The following is an 18,259-nucleotide window of genomic DNA, read 5'->3' as shown; positions in this document are numbered from 1 at the left end:
ATCTATCTATCTATCGTTTAGTCGAGGTCGACTCTCGATTACTCGAGGGATCAGTGTTCTCCAGCCAGTTCTATCCTGGGTCACTTTTTTCAGATTGGCTATGACTATTCCCGTGTCACTCTTGATGGTGTCAAGCCAGCGGGTTCTTGGTCGGCCTCTTTCTCTCTTGCCACTGACCATTCCGAGCATGATGTCCTTCTCCAGGGATTTTCTCGCATAATATGACCGAAATATGCCAATCTATGCTTGGTGACCCTAGCTTCTAGCGACAGTTTTGGCTTGATCTGGTTAAGAACTTCTCCATTGGTGAGCCTTGCAGTCCATGGAATCCACAAAAGTCTTCTCCAACACCAAAGCTCGAATGCATTAATTCTCTTCTGGTCAGCTTTCTTTAGTGTCCAGGTCTCGCATCCATATGTTGCTATTGGGAAGACGATTGCATTCACCAATCTGCATTTGGTAGCGAGGCTGATGTCTCTACTCTTCGAGACTTTGCTCATGCTGACCATTGCCTCTCTGCCTAGTGTTATCCGCTGCCTTATTTCACAGTAACTGCAAAATTAGATTTCATGGTCATTCCAGTAATGATGTTAACCCTTTTGATACCAACCCGTCCAAAATGACCCTTGTTCTATGACACAAACTTCATGTTTATAAGTGTTCCAAATAAAAAGTTTCCAACAAAAATTTCATGTTAATTTATGTTTCAAATACCGGATTGACAACGATGAAGTTATTTTATTAAGTTCTTGATTATTTTTGAAATTAATTAAAACAAAAGTAGTGTTGTTCAACACAAACATGGTAAAATAAAACCAGTTGCAAATATCAATAAAAAAGAAAAAGAATTGAAAAGAAATTTTTTTATGCTTCTGCATAAATTTGAATATGTTCTCAACAAAAAACAAATAGTTTTAAACACGACATTCCTCAATGAAAAATAGATCGGTATACAAATTTCTTTCCATAATTAAGGGTGATGAAATTTTGAGTGGATATAAGCTGATTTCCACAGTGAAATACTTAACGAGCATTAATCGCATGGAACTTTTAGTGGAATTATGAATGAAATTCTCCTATACATTGTAGCTAGAGTTTCTTTTATACTCACTCACCTACCTCCATCTATAACCACATTTTGTCAATCATGTCAAGTCATTTAGTTGATTGATACCTGTATGATTTCCAACATAATCCTCATTTTTTTTTTCTTTTACACCTGCTTTCTAAAAATATATATTTTTTTTCGATTCTCTTTCTCTTTTATTTATCAATACTGTCTAGGTCGGTTAACCTAACAAAACGTTACACAATCTAACCTTTGTGTGTAGAAATGTCAGCGCCTTTGCAAATCATTATAGACTTTTGTTCAATGTTCTATAGATCATTGCCTTCAATTCTGACACTGGGGAGATTATTATTATTATTATTATTATCTAGTTGCACTCATCTTGTTTCTAAGATTTTAGTTTTTACGTGTAAGTTTCCAAAGAAGAAATAGAGAGATATAAAGGTCTATTTTTGTGTGAGTGTAGGTACATTTGTTTGTTTATAGATATGAAATAAGCAAAAAGAAAAGGGGGAAAGAAAAAAAAACACACACACAGAAAGAGCCAGCCGTGCAATTAGACGTTAGGTGTAACAAGCAAGTTAGTTGCAGAGAAAGTTTCATGAAATATTTTTCTGATGGAAATATGAGATATCTATCTACAGTAAGTGTTCAGAAAAACTCTGTAATATGAAGACAATAATTGTCACTAGAGACGTGTGCAACGGTGCAGAGTATTTTTTTGCTGCTAGAGAAGGCGGAGAAAAATGCACAAATATGTTGGTTGGTATGCGACAGTGTTAAGGGTGTACAGATGTGATAAGGAGAGGGTGAGCCTGGCTCTAATTGTTATCGAGGAGAGCTTGTGTTGTCGATGAGGTGCAGTGATGGCAGAAATGTTAAGTCTGTGGGTTGAGAGAAGCATGGCTGTTGACTCTTTTTATGCAATCAAGTTACGCTACTTTGTGTGTGATTTGATAGGAAGGCAGTAAATCACAACAAAAATTGAAAGAGGGGATGCAGTAAAGATGAGGTAACTAGCTACAAAGATTAACAGTAACAACTAGTGAGTAGCTTTGATTTATGTAGTTGTAGTAGATATGATGTACAGGACCAAACGACAGAAGTTTGTTCTGTAGCAGTCTGTTAACCCATTACCATTTAAATTGGCCATATCCAGCCCTGATATTCTTCAAATAGACCAGATCTAGCTTGTCCGAATGCTAAAGGGTTGAGCATCTCAGAGCAGTAGTTCTGATGTTTTGATGCTGTAACTCTTCAAAATAAGGCATTCATCATTTAACCCTTTCGTTACGAACCCGGTTGAAACTGGCTTTGGCTCTGTAGTACAAATGTCTTGTTTTCATAAATTTATGTTCCTAACACTAGGTTAATGATAACTAGGTTATTTTACTAAATTCTTTGTTATATTTAAAATTAATTGAAAGAAACACAGAGCATCTCAAAATAAATGTGAGAGCAGTCAAGTTCATTTCAGACATTCGCATTTTAAAAATCATCATCTAATCGTCGAGAAGACATTAGTGTTGTCTTGGCGGAGGTTTGTGCTCTCTGAGTACTCGTTATTAATATTTAGATGGCAAATTGGCAGAATCATTAGCATGCCAGACAAAATATTTAGCTACATTTAATCCATCTTTTCAAGATCAATAAAAATAAGTAGCAGTCGAGCACTGGGGTCAGTGTTATCAACCAGACCCTTTCGCCCGAAATTTCAAGCTTTGTGCCTATAATAGAAAGGATTCTTACTACTATTATTTTCTATGTATTCTAATATAGAAATATTTTGTATTATTACCTGTGGCTTCAGCTTGGTATTAACATTTCTATTCTTCACTTGGATTAGGATTGGGATTTGTTTTTCCTTTCGATTTCTTCCTGTTGTTTTTCTGTCAACAGTGTGAAATCACCTGATATATATGTATGATCTTTTTCAAAACCTTTGAATACTTAAATGGCACACAGGTTTTCCTTATACAAAAAAAACAAAAAAACTACCTTATTTCTTGTTGTTTAGTCCCTAAAATAAAACATGGTTATTTAGACTAGCCATTTTTTACACAATTCTTGTAGACTTAACATCTTTCGTTGTTACAACCCTAGGGCATAACATTTTATGTATGCATACATAGTGCTCTCACACACATACACAGAGGCATATATGAAGGATATCACATAAATCTGGATATCACATAAATAGAACACATGAATTCATTTTATATATCTGTATATTCATTTACATAGAACATATAGATGTATATTCTATTGTGTCTGGGGAGAGTCATTTTCTTTTTGTGCCTTATAAAGCTAGACACAACAGAATACGCTTCAACACACAAACTCATATAAAGAATCTTGCTAACCAAATCCAAAAACGAAATATAGATGTATGTATATTATACAGCCTTGCAAACATGGAAAGTGGGTGTTAAATGCTGCTGAGATATATATCTGTGTGTGTTTATATGTACATATGCACTCACACATATGAATTAATGTAGTTATACACAATGTTTTTTTTCTACTATTTATCTCACTTTGTTTCCATAATAAATTTACTACGAAGTTAATATTTCGACCAAAAACGGTCTTTTCATAACACTTTAAAACAACTGGCCTTCAGATATTGTTTGGGCTTCACCAAGTTGCTCACATGGCCATTTTAGTATTCTTCATTTGGCAAATTTTTTTTACAAGATATTCGCTTGCAAATACAATGTTAGTAGCATACAACCTTCTTTTCCATCAGAGAGGGAAAAAAAAAAAATCTCATCAAAATCTTCCATCTGCTTGTATGTTGAATAGCAGTAGTAATTTTTTTCCTTTCTCATTCTTCTTTCCCTCATGGCACTTCATTTGGTTAAATAAATACTTGTGCGTATTTGAAATAGAGCAGCTTCTAAAAGTAGTATTTATGCAAGATAAATGAACTAATAAAGCTTATACCGAGTGGTTTTGTATCAATTTACTTCACTCTCTTTCTGTAATAAATTGTCTTTATAGTTGATATTTCGACATTAAAATACCCTAGTCATAGCACAGTGAAATTCATGGACTTCGGAAGTTCTTTATCATTATTTATCTTATATAAACAGTATTTCTTGTAGATGTTCCAACCATTTTAACTAGATTAAACCATCCTTATAAACAAAAGAGCCATGAAAATGAAAAGAATAGTTGGAGAGGGACAAACTTGTTACTGCTATTCAACATTGAAACAGTGAGGTGGTTTAACCCTTTAGCATTTAAACCGGTCATATCCGGCCAAAAGTATTCCGCCTGTTTTCTGTTCAAACTGGCCAGATCTGGTCTCTCACACCAACCCTACAATATCGTTTTAAAATTTAACTGCTACCTCATCAAAACCTCATAGCTACAAGATAATGCATGATTAATTCAAAACAATATGGATGAAAAAGCATTCATTTTGGCAGAATAATGTGAACAGTAAAGGGTTAAGCAAGACTCTCTCTTTCTCCAAAAGTGAAGTTGCTTGCTACTAATACCATCTTCTGATTTATGGAACTATAGAGCTGCTACCTGAAAGCTCTTCTCCAAGATGCAAGCCTGGGCATGGCTCTTGGTGTCTATGTCAAATTTTTGTGGATGTGTGCAATTGTTTGTTTTCCTGTGTCTTCTTATCAGTGCCATTCAAGCGACAGTGTATTTGTTTGCATGTTTCATGAACAATCTATCCCATAACTTGGTGATTTTGTAAGCATCTAACAATATAACACCAACTCAATGTATTAGGTCTCAACTTTGACTAGTTTGAAATATTTTCAAGGGAAAGTTTATGATTCTGGTTGTGGTTAAAGAAGACTGGGGGAACAAAATTTAGCAATTTTTGGCAAAAAATGTACCCTTTTGCCAAGTTATAACAAAAAGTTGGTGAAATATTTAAAATGCTTACAGTTGGATAGATAGAGAAATATAACAAAATTATTTGACAAAAAATGTGAATTTTTAATTATTTTCTGAGATTTTACAAAAACAACAAAAATATTTTTAAAAATTAAAAAAAACTTTTTTTTTTCTTTTAATCAAATAAATGCGAGCATGGAACAAAGTGGTTGTAAACTCAATGATTACACACACACACACATGCTGATATAACACGTATAGGAAATCGGATGGCCTTTACAGTGTAAAAGAAAAAATCACTCTATAAGTATCAGATTAATCGAAACCTTCCATCTCCTTGCACAACGAGCCAGCCGAACATTCTGCACATGGGCAGCAAGGCAACGTCACAAATGCTAATCGTCTTAGCAGCTGCTAGCAATAAGTTGTTGTTTTTTTTTTTTTTTTTTACAACAAAGCAAGAGACTCCTATTCCCTACACATTGGGATGTTGCATGCACTACGCATTCCAGAATGCAACCAAGAAAAACGCCATCTGCTTGAGAGGTTGGCCTCTCATTCGCCAGCTGTCACTTAAGACCACTATATCATCATTATTGTGCCTTGTCTTTTCGCTGTCCCCTTTACCACTACTAATGAATGAATCAGTGTTATGCTGTGCCTGAGTCAGGGGCTGGCTGCCTTGTAAAACTTAACACTTCTTTCAGTGAACAGAATTTCCTTAAATCTTTTCTTCTTTTTATTATTACTATTATATTTTTTCTCTTAGCAGCTTCTTTTTTTCCTCTCATCTGAAATTTAAACTTAATAACTCTTGTGAATGGTTTTTAGCTGTAGAAATACTTTTAAATGCTGTGGTACATAGAGTATGCATAAGGGTATTTATTTATTTATATTCAGGCCGTTGTACTGTTATTAAATCCATGCTGTGGTGTGAAAGTATTATGAGCATAGAGTGGGAGTTCATTCATCTAAGTTCAGTGATATTTGTCATTTCTAGATGGAAATGACAAGCATTACAGCCACCTAAATATAGGCACCAACCGATAGTAAGGATTTAATGATATGCTTAATAAATTAATAATATTAATAAAGTTGTGTGTGTGTGTGGTGTGTGAGTAGATGAGTACATTTTATTTATATATATATATATATATATATAGGGAGAATTCACAAAAAAAAAACACAAGACGAAGACAGGTGGTGTAGAAAACAAACAGATGTTTTTGTATAACACTTGGGAATTGAAAAAGTCTTTTACGTTTCGAGCCTGCGCTCTTCCACAGAGAGGAACACAGAAAGAAACAATGAGAGAAAGTAAAGAATGTGTAGTTGCTACCGATCTATCATGGCAACATATATATATATATATATATATATATATCATCTGTTACTGTCAATAGACTGGCCATACTGGGGCACCACCTTAAAGGGTTTTAAGTCAAGCAAATTGACCTTTTTTTTAATCTAGCATTTGGTCTGGCAATGTCTTGCTGGATCACTAAATTATGGGGATGTAAACACACCAACACCAGTTGGGGGATAAACACAAAAACATGCATATATGTGTATATACATATATGCGTGTATATATATATATATATACACACACACAGTTCTTTACAGTTCTGTCTACCAAATCCACTTGCAAGGCTTAGGCTATAGTAGAAGACACTTGCTGAAGGTGCCACACATTGGGACTGAACCCAGAACCATGTGGTTGAGAAGCAAGCTACTTACCACACAGCCACAGGAATATATATTGGAAATGCTTTGCCCCATGCAGAAACTGCAGGAGCTTCTCAGAGAAATTTGTTTCTCCAAGCTTGTGCAAGTGGTTGGATCCTCTCTCGCACTGCATATTCACCAATCGTCAGTCACAGTTCTTTGTCATCTCATCACTTCCTTCGTGAGTTGCAACATCTTAAGATCTGTCCTCATTAGTTCACCATGAGTTTTCCTTGGTCTCCCCCTTTGAGTGCTCAACACTTCATACATGTGTCTATAGACATCATATACCTTGTACCAGTGCTAGCTTCTCTCTACACACTGCATCTTCATTCCTTTGGCATCCAGTTCCTCCCTCTCGATTCATTTGTACTTTGTCATCATTCACACTACTAAAATCGCATATAGAATGTAACCCACTTGTTTCACTTCTGTCTTGTCTTTGCAAATCTTTGGCATTCAAGGCCCTCTCTCTCCCTTCTCTCATGCAACATCTCACATCATACATAAGCAGCATTATACCATCTGCCCTTTGCCCTGAAAGAGACCCTTTTTGTTACCAGTAGAGGTAATATATCCTTGGACTTTTTTCCAGCTTGCTTACTCTGGCTACTACACTTAGAGAACATAACTGCAGCCAAGTAGGTCACCAAAAGCTGTCACATGATTCTAGAGAGCCTTCCAGTCATCTGGGATAATCTGTTAATCTGTTTCCCATTTGCTCTTCCAGTAGACTACCTGTTCTCTGAACCTGCTTTGATGCTGCTACAACTTCTGTGCATCCATAGTTTATATTGGAAACACCATATATAGTTTGTGTCTTATTTTCTTTTCTTTTTTTTTTTTTTTTTTTTTTTTTTTTTTTTTTGCATATCAGTTCAGTCTTGGCCATTTCCCCCAAATGGTAACTGAATCCTGTCTTCTTTTTTATTTACTTTAGTCTTTGCTAAGTTTATGTTGAGGCATCTCAATTTCACATTTTGCTTCCCTATCTGGAATTTCTTCTCTAAATCAACTCCACTTTCAGCAATGAGAACTAGGTCATCTACACAGAGATGTTCCCATTGGACAGCCAGTCTCAGACTCCTCTGTTATGGTTTGGAGAACTGTAATAAGCAGGAGGGAACTGAGAACTGAGTATACTGATATACTCCTGCGTGCATACTAAATTCATTGCTGAACACACAATTGAACATGACTTGTATTGCTTTCACAAGCTATTCATCTACCTTTGACATTTTTTTTAGTTGCTACCCAATCTAAGAGTGAGGGACCTTCTCAAAGACCTTGATGAATGCTAAGTTTAGGGTCTTACTTTTCACTTAGTAATTTTTCTGCAGTAGTCTCACTTAGCATTCATCAAGGTCTTTGAGAAGGTTCCTCACTCTTAGATTGGGTGGCCACTAAAAAAATGTTAAAGTTTTAGGGTCTTACTTTTCACTAAGTAATTTTTCTGCCGTAGTCTCACTAAGAATATAAAGCATTGATGAGCACCCCTTCCTGACACAAGAGCCAAATTGTATTTCATTGAGGCCAATCCTGTTCCTAATCAATTTTTCCATTTTTCCACAACCTTTCATGTCTTTTATAACCTGATCCAAAAATTTCATGCCTCCATAGTCTATCTCTCTCTTTCTATCGCATCTCCTTTACTTTTGTAACAGTTTGTGATGATACTGTTTGCTGCTATACCAGTCATTAGGTATGGCTCCTTGTATATTATTTGATTAACTATTCAAGTGACTAGCATATTGCCCTGCTTCCACCAAATATTTTAGGCTTCTCTGCAACTATCACTGACGGATCAGCTGCTTTCCCAGCCTTCATATCCCTAGTCACATCATCTACCCTACATAACGAGCCGGAACAGATAACAGAAAGCATTTTGTAAGATACACTAACATTTCTGCCACTTCACTGCCTATATAAATATTGTCCGTCTGTCTGTCTGTTTGTCTATTTGTGTGTGTTGTGGGGAGTGAAGAATCTACGTACATGCATGTGTGTATGCACGTCCTGTCATAATCATATACGTTTGTGTAAATGCATGAATGTGTATGTATGTATGTATGTGTGTGTGTGATGTCAAAAAGTCTCTGTATGCTGTTGTTGTTGTCGTTGTTGTAACCCTTGATCAACCTTAATCAAGCAGATATGCACAGGTGTGGCTGTGTGGTAAGAAGTTAGCTTCCCAGCCACATGGTTCTGGGTTCAGTCCCACTTCATGACACCTTGGACAAGTAGTGCCTTCTACTCTATACTCTCAGGTCAACCAAAGCCTTGTGTACGGATATGGTAGTTGGAAACTGAAAGAAGCTCATTGTGTATATATAAAGAATACAAAATCTGGAACTTGATGGGTGAAAGAAAGCTCTGAATGACCTGTCCTTGTTTTTCCTTGTCCTTTTTTTGTATCATCTGTCTGGGTGTTTTGCGTTCTTGTCCCGTTTTTGTATTCTTTTTTTATGTATACATATAGTGGTGTATGTACACTTTGGTCTCTTATATGTATGTATGTATATGTATATATATATATATATATATATATATATATATATGTGTGTGTGTATGTATATGTATGTGTGTGTGTGTATGTATATGTATGTGTGTGTGTGTATGTATATGTATGTGTGTGTGTGTATGTATATGTATGTGTGTGTGTGTGTGTGTATGTATATGTATGTGTGTATGTATATGTGTGTATGTATGTGTGTATGTATGTGTATATATATATGTGTGTGTATGTATGTATGTGTATATATATGTGTGTTTTTGTTAACCACTACCACTTGACAAATGGTGTTGGTCTGTTTTTACATCTCTGTAACTTAGCGGTTCAGCAAAAGACACCAGTAGAATAAGTAACAAGCTTTAAAAAATGGATACTGGGGCCAACTCCTTCGACTAAAAATTCTTCAAGTCAGTGCCCCAGCATGGCTGCAGTCCAATGACTGAAACAAGTAAAAGATAAAAGATCTATGCTATAAGGCTTTCAAGCCATGGCCATCATGTCCTTCCTTTATTTGAGGGTGGGGTTCTGATGCGGTTGAGATTTGCATATTATTTCTAGCAGGTTAAGCAACTCTGAAAAGACTCATATATGTATGTTAGATTACTGACATTTATATCTGTCTGCATGTTTCACTATATATTTTAATGTATGTGTGTATGCATGTTTATATGCATGGTTATATATATATTATATATATAATATATATATATATATATATATATATATATATATAGGGAGAATTCACAAAAAAGCAAAAGACGAAGACAGGTGGTGTAGACAACAAACAGATGTATTAGTATAACGCTTGGGAAGTGAAAAAGTCTTTTACGTTTCGAGCCTATGCTCTTCCATAGAAAGGAACAAGGAGAGAAAATAAAGAATGTGTAGTGGCTATCTATCTATCATGCAGGGGTGGCTGTGTGGTAAGTAGCTTGCTTGCCAACCACATGGTTCTTGGTTCAGTCCCACTGCGTGGCACCTTGAGTTAGTGTCTTCTACTATAGTCTCAAGCTGAGTAGATTTGGTAGATGGAAACTGTAAAGATGCCCGTTGTATATATATGTTTGTTTGTGTCTGTGTTTGTCCCCCCGCCATTGCTTGACAAACTTATCGGTTTGGCAAAAGAGACTGATAGAATAAGTACTAGGCTTACTAAGAATATGCCCTGGAGTTGATTTATTCGACTAAAGGTGGTGCTCCAGCATGGCCGCAGTTAAATGACTGAAACAAACAAAAGAAAAAAAAGAAAAGAAATATATACACATGAGTGTCCTGTGAATATAGGCACAAGGCCTGACATTCTTGGGGAGGGCAATAGTTGATTACATCAACCCCAGTGCTCGACTGGTACTTATTTTATCGACCCCAGAAGGATGAAGAGCAAAGTCACCCTCAGTGGAATTTGAATAAAATAGTAACCAAAGCGGTCCATTAGTGAAAAAGAAAAAAAATGGCTGAGAACCATTGGTGTAAATGACTTTTTTGTCATGTTTTTCTCTCAGTTTCAATCAATCAAATTCTCTTGTAAGGCATCGGTCAGCCTAAGAATATCATTGAAGACACTTGCCCAATGTGCCACGCAATGGGACTGAACCCAAAGCTGTGCAGTTGAGAAGCAAATTTCTTAACCATACAGCCACGCTTGCATCTTTATATACACCAGCAAACTCTAAGATTGATACTCACTTCTTATTTTTTGCCATTTTAACCCTTTAAAATATCTGGCCCAGATATTCCACATATTTTATATTCAAACTGGCCATATCTAGCCTCTCACACCTAACCTACATTGACATTCTAAAAATAAACAATCACATCATTGAAACTTCAAAGCTATAAACATAATGCATGATTAATTCAAAACAATTTGAGTGAAAAAGTATTACATTTAACAGAGTAATCTGAACACTAAAGGGTTAAATCTATCTAATTATAGAATAAGCTACACATGTGTATATAATGTATTAGAGAGATGTGGTACATGTGCGATTAGCATTCAGTATTTCATCACATGGACATAGCTTGTTTTTTGTTGTTTTTTTTACATATTTTTTTCTTTTCTTTCTTTTACCGTTCAACAAAAATCATTGGACAATAGTGTTGTTTTTTTCTGTTTTGCTTTATTTGTTTTTTGTTTGTTGTTTTCTTTCCCTAGTACGTATTCTTCAACATGTCTGTTATTGCCGGCTGCAACAAGTATGCATAGAACTTATATCTTTTAAATCTAATAATTTTGTAATCTTAATCTCCAGTACGCTTTCTAAACCAACTCCAAACTCCATTAGCAATAATGACACCAGGGAAAAATAAGCTGTAAAACAATATACTATACAACCATAAACCAGAAACCATATATGCTGCAGTATGTACTACAGATTCAGCTTTTCAGACCATACATCTCATTAAGAAGATATCTTGCTTTCTTGAGAGCAACAACACAGTAATAGATAAAGAAAGCGTGTGACGTATGTCCGTATGTCGTAAGGTAATTTGTTATAGCTTACAGCAAATTCATCTCATGACAAAATGAACAGAAACTACATTCTTTCGACTTCTTATCGTGGATTTGTTTGCTGTTTAGATAAAAACTAAAACAAATTATATCCCGTTCTGGATAGTCTTCGCTGCCTCCTGAAAAGGAAAGGGAATCTCTTTAGTCTTTTGCTTGTAAGTGCTGTAAGAATACTGGCTGAGCTGGATGTAGTTTTTTTTTTGCAATCAGAAGTTGTTAGCATTAGTTGTGTTTCTTTGAATGTGTAGGTAGGTAGATAGACAAATAGATAGAGATATATGGATAGATAGATAGATAGATAGATATACAGAAAGATAGGGGGAGAGTTCACGAAAAAACAAAAGACGAAGACAGGTGGTGTACAAAACAAACAGATGTATTGTATAATGCTCGGGAATTGAAAAAGTCTTTTACGTTTCGAGCCTACGCTCCTCTACAGAAAAGGACACAGAAAAAAACAAGGAGAGAAACAAAGAGAGAAAAAAACTGTGTGTAGTGGCTACCGATCTATAGATAGATATCTATAGTTAGATAGACATCTATAGATAGATAGACAGTTATAAAGTTAGATAGTTATACAGATAGATAGATATACATATAGATAGATGAAAAAGTGGACAGTAAAGGATTTTACAAAGAGAGAGAAGTGTATGTATATATATATATATATATATATATATATATATATATATATATATATATATATATATATAATAAATATTAGGGAATAAATCCAAATTTACAGGGAAAAAATCAGATTTAGGATTAAATCCAATTTTATAGTAAAATATTATATAATATTATTAGAGACAAAACCACTATTTTGCAAAACAAACAAGGAAAGACTTAATCAATACATAAAATTTTAATAAAAAGTCAAAAAAACCGCCACTACAATTGTTTCTTGTCTTGATCGACAATCTTCAGGTGGACTTCCAATCTAAAATATCAATATTTTAAAATATAAAAATAATAATTTTAAAATAATTAAAGTATTAATGAAAAAATATGAATATATAATCTATATATAATCCATATATAATCAATATATAAACAATATATAAACTAAAATAAACCTATCAACAAAGTGGTTTTGTCTCTAATAATATTATATAATATATATATATATATACATACATACATACATACATACATACATACATACATACATACATACATACATACACACACACACAAACACACACATTCTCTCTCTCTCTCTCTCTCTCTCTCTCTTTAACAGGTTTCACTCTTCTGGCTGTTGACTTTGTGTACTTGATGCTTACTGAAGTGTCGTGTCATAGAATGAAATAATGTACCAATAAATACGGTTGTGTGGTTCAACAAACTAGATATTATCACATCAACTGATAACATAGCTGGTCTGGTTTAGTATTTCAAGGATTTTCATCTCCATAGTCCAACAGTGTGGGGATATTGACTAACTCAAACTCAAGTACAAAGCTGTTGTTTATCCCTCGAAGTTCGGAAGAGGGGTGCAGGCACCCATGTTATTAAATTCCAGTTTGAGATGATTGGGTCAGTTCTTCAAAGACTGAAGTATGTGGCTGAATTATCATTGCTCAAGCCAGCGGCAGGGTTACAGGAGGTGGATAATCTAAGCAGATATTTTCAGATATCTAGTTTGGCGCCAGATATTTCTAAATACATCTTTTACTGTTACGTAAGTCTGTGGTGTGTTATATGTGTTTGTGCATGCAGGCGTCTAGTGGTAAAGATCACGGAAATATGCTTTCATCTCTTATCACACTAGCACAATATGTTACATAGAAGGGAAATGAGGAAGTGAGATTATAGGATGTTCATGCATTTCTCTAGGGTAACTAACAGCATAAGTCAAGTGAGAAAAATGTCTACCCCGGCAGCTGAAAAAAATTTGTAGGGTCAACTTACTTAATATCTATGAATGAGATCAGATTGGAGACCTCAGTCAAACTGTCCAACCAGTTCCAGCATGGAAAACGCACATTTGACGATGAGGATGAGAAAGAACTCAATACCATTTAAACTAGTGCTTCATATAGTGAGTTACTGTAAGGATTGAAAAGCAAGGCAGACAAATTGCTATGCAACCCTTTTGATAGGGATCTATCTCTATTTCTACGATACAAATTTCAATTTTTAAAATTATTTAAATTAAAACTTTCCATCAAAACTTAATTTACTCTTAGGTTCCACAAGCCAGCTTAATAATGACTAATGAGTTATTTTGCTAAATTCTTCAAAAGAAATATAGTAACAAAAAGGTTTTCAATAAATTTACATATTTAAATTGTCTTTTTTTTTAACTTGTTGATCCCTATTAGTGAAGGAAAAAGAATTATTTGGATACAAGATTACTTTCTCATAAATAGGGGGTAAAAATTTCGCTATATTGGGGTGGGGTGGGGTTTGGTATCTACCTTTGTGAGAACCCACTGGTCTCACCTTTTAGCATTCAGATTACTTTGTCAAATGTAATGCTTTTCCACGTTTTAAAAAATTAATCCTGTATTCTCTTGTAGCTTTGAGACTTAAATGATGTGATTGTTTTTAGAATTGCTTTGCAGGGTAAGTGAGAGAGGCTGGATCTGGCCATTTTGAACAGAAAACAGGTATATTTTGGCCGGATATGGCTAGTTTAAATGCTAAAAGGTTAAACCATCCAGTCTTTGTAACCCCTATGTATAGGTGAGTGAGGTTTTGTTGGAATAATCAGATGGTTCTGTAACATGGCAATTGGCGAATCCTTTCAATCTTGTTCCATTTCCTATCTAACGCCCAACACCCCTCTTTTTCTCTAACGCTACCAATCCATCTACCTTTATTGGTCACCTACTTCATAAACCAAGGAGGTTTTCATTGTAACAGGCAAGCCTCTTCATGATTGCTTGCTCTGCAAGAAATTGCAGCCAAGTCTCCCTCGGATCACACTTTACTGCATTAAAAATCAAAAGAACACATTTGACAACATAGTTCCTTTTATCCAAAAAGACAGGGTGGTCATGGCTGAAATTACCTTTGATCAGAGCTCTCTCCTATCTGGACCCCCTCCTATCAACAGCAACCCCTTTCGATATACACAATCACACACACATGCACACAGACCCTGCTTGAAATGCTTATAACCCCAAACTCTCCCATTTCCCATTAAACAACATTTAAGAATTATTGTGGTAAATGGAGATAAGCTTCTCTATTAGAAGTGAACTAGCAAAGTTTGAGTTGAACGAACTAACAACCTGTAAATATAGAGAACATTGGTTAAAGTATCTCTTAAATCACCAGCTCCAAGTTAGATTTTTAGAAATGTATTTCATAATTCATTGAGTTTGCTGTTGAGGCTTCTATTAATTTGTTTTTTCATTATTGAAAAGGACACACACAGACACATAATTTACATATGTATGCATGTGTGTGTGTGTGTGTGTGTATGTTTGTGTGTGTGTATATGTAATGGATGTGTTATATATATATATATATATGCATGTGTGTATATGTGTATGTATAATGTATGTGTTTATATATATGTATATGCATGTGTATATGTGTGTGTTTATATATATATGTGCATGTATGTATATATGTGTGTGTGTGTATGCATGTATGTATATATGTGTGTGTTGTATGCATGTATGTATATGTGTGTGTGCGTGTGTGTATGTATGTGTATATATATATATATATATATATATATATATATATATATATATATATATATAATATGCATGTGTATATGTATATATGTGTGTTTATATATATATGTATGTATGTGTGTATATTTAATGGTAATTTAAAATTATGTCACTTGTTTAAATATTTGATTTTTTCATCAATAACCATTCAAACCAATAGTCATTGTGTTACAGATAAATGTCTTAAGAAAACGAAGGTGTTTTTTTAGTTGTTGATTCATCAATAATTAAAATCAGTGTTTCTGTTGTCATTACAGACTAATTAGGGTTGGCTTGTCTTACTTAGCTCTGTAGTAAGGGAGTTCATTTTGCTAGCAAGTGGTTTTAATTTTAGTCCTGTTCAGCATCTAGAGCAAATGCCTTGTTGGTCTTCAGGCTGACCAATTGCCTTATGAGTGAATATATATTTCTTTCTACCCACAAGGGGCTAAACACAGAGGGGACAAACAAGGACAGACAAAGGGATTAAGTCGATTACATCGACCCCAGTGCGTAACTGGTACTTAATTTATCGACCCCGAAAGGATGAAAGGCAAAGTCGACCTCGGCGGAATTTGAACTCGGAACGCAACGACAGACGAAATACGGCTACGAATTTCGCCCGGCATGCTAACGTTTCTGCCAGCTCGCTGCCTTATGAGTGAATATAGTTAATGGAAACTGTAAGGAAAACCATTGTATACATACAGGTGTGTGTCTGTCAGAGAGAGAGAGAGAGAGAATTGTGTTTGTTTCTTGTACTATTTGACAACTGGTGTTGTTTTTTTTACATCCCAGTAACTTAGCAGTTTGGAAGAGAAAAAAAATGGAAAAAGGAACAGAATATGTAACAGACGGTAAACAAATAAATATTGGAATCCATTTGATGGAGTAAACCCTGAATTCATTTTGATGGCTAATTCCGAATCTTCAAGTTTTTTTTTTTGTTGTTTTCCTCAACAATTTTGTGGAATGTGTCAATTTTTATTTTTCTCAATTGCATCATTACTTTAGATGTGTTAAATAACATTTTATATGAAATTTTACTGCTTGAACAAATGTACACACAGCATATACTTGATTAATTAATACATAATTAATTTTAAAACTCATTTATATATCATAGATTCAATTAATTACTCATACAATTAAAAAAAATATATATACATTATACAAGTTTTCAAATGTGTTGTGAATATGGTGTTTCTCAAATAAACTTAGTCTAGGTCATTGCTAAATAGCAGCCAACAATAATAGCCAGCTGTTACATTTTCATTCCAAAATCTCTCGTATTGTGTTTCCTTTGCGTGAAAATCTCAGTGAAAGTATTCATTCTACTTGCTTGTTGTGTACTGCATCAAAAACTTTTTGAGACCATCAGAAGTGTACTTTTAAGACATCCAACAGCCTGTGCCTTTATAACTATCCACTTTCATAATCGGAGGATTTACTGTTCCACAGAGAGAAGAGCTTGCAGTATCTCTAAGCTGCTCCACAGAGAGAAGAGCTTGCAGAATCTCTAAGCTACTCCTGCAGATTCTGCATGGGACAAAGCACCTCTGATATTTATTTCGCCTGCAATAATACAGTGGGCCATCATTGCTTTTGATTGTGACTCAGTTGCTTGCTTATTTTCTTCAAGTCCATTACCTTACTTCTTTGATCATGAGGTGTAAAAGTCTGCCTTCCTTTTAAACAACAATAAATGATTCAGATACTCTTCCGTAATCTTCTCTCCAGGTTTCCTTCAAGCATGTGTGTAACCTTTTAGCATTTAATCCAGTCATATCCAGTCCAAATATTCTACTTGTTTTATATAAAAGCTGACTAGATCCAATCTCTCACACCAACCCTACAATATCATTCTAAAAGTGGCTGTGTGGTAAGTAGCTTGCTTACCAACCACATGGTTCCAGGTTCAGTTCCACTGCGTGGCACCTTGGAAAAGTGTCTTCTACTATAGCCTGCGTCCAACCAAAGCCTTGTGAGCGGATTTAGTAGACAGAAACTGAAAGAAGCCTGTCATATATATATATATATGTATGTGTCTGTGTCCGTCCTCCCACCATCGCTTCACAACTGATGTTGGTGTGTTTATGTCCCCATAACTTAGCAGTTTGGCAAATGAGACCAATAGAATAAGCCCTGCGGTCAATTTGTTCGACTAAAGGTGGTGCTCCAGCATGGCCGCAGTCAAATGACTGAAACCACTGAAAGAATAAAAGAAAAAGGAAGCAACCATTGATATCTTGAAGCTACAAGATAATGCCTGATAAATTCAAAACAATAAGTGTTACATTTGACAAACAAATCTGAATGTTAAAGGTTTAAAATCCAGAGGGTCCAGACCTTTATCATTGCACATTTCCTCATTTAACCCTTTCGTTACCGACCCAGCTGAAACCAGCTCTGGTTCTGAGTACAAATGTCTTGTTTTCATAAGTTCTGAATTAAAATCTTCCACCAAACCGTAGTCACAATTTATGTTCCTAACACTAGCTGAATGATAACTAAGTTATTTTACTAAATTCTTTGTTATATTTAAAGTAATTTAAAGAAACACAGAGCATCTCAAAATAAATACAGTAACAAAAGAGTTAAAGAAACTTGTCCATCATATGGAATGAGGAAACGAGTAGTACATTGTTTCATCACATCAGACATGTCTATGTTCCGAGTACAGGTTTGGATACACCCATCTTGTGCGTGTTCTTTGCAATGAACAATTATGTTAACACTACAGCGATATCAACCAGTATGATAGTTCTCTCCATTCTCTCCATATCATGAGAATTGCAGAAAAAAGCATTGCTCGTTTTCGTTGCTCGGATCCACCATTGCCATTCAATAACCACCAATGACTTGGACAAGAAATCTTGTTAAATATTTTCCAACCATTT

General features: G+C 34.9%; 1 protein-coding gene across 14 annotated transcripts in view; it reads left to right on the top strand.

Moving 5' to 3' along the window:
* LOC115213797 (B-cell CLL/lymphoma 9 protein) overlaps positions 1 to 18,259 on the top strand; it is a 765,484-nt gene that overhangs the window by 610,460 nt on the left and 136,765 nt on the right. For 2 of the 14 annotated variants that reach the window (XM_036504566.1, XM_036504564.1), the window contains exon 9: positions 8,440 to 8,548. The exons of the other annotated variants lie outside the window; for them this stretch is intronic. The gene's annotated coding sequence lies outside the window, so the exon portion shown is untranslated. The remainder of the gene's footprint in view (positions 1 to 8,439; positions 8,549 to 18,259) is intronic. 14 annotated transcript variants of the gene reach the window in all.

This window comes from Octopus sinensis, linkage group LG7 (assembly GCF_006345805.1).
Source record: "Octopus sinensis linkage group LG7, ASM634580v1, whole genome shotgun sequence".
In the NCBI taxonomy this organism is placed as follows: Eukaryota; Metazoa; Mollusca; class Cephalopoda; order Octopoda; family Octopodidae; genus Octopus; species Octopus sinensis.
Note: the sequence above shows the minus strand (reverse complement) of the source record. Positions and strands in the feature narration are given on the sequence as shown.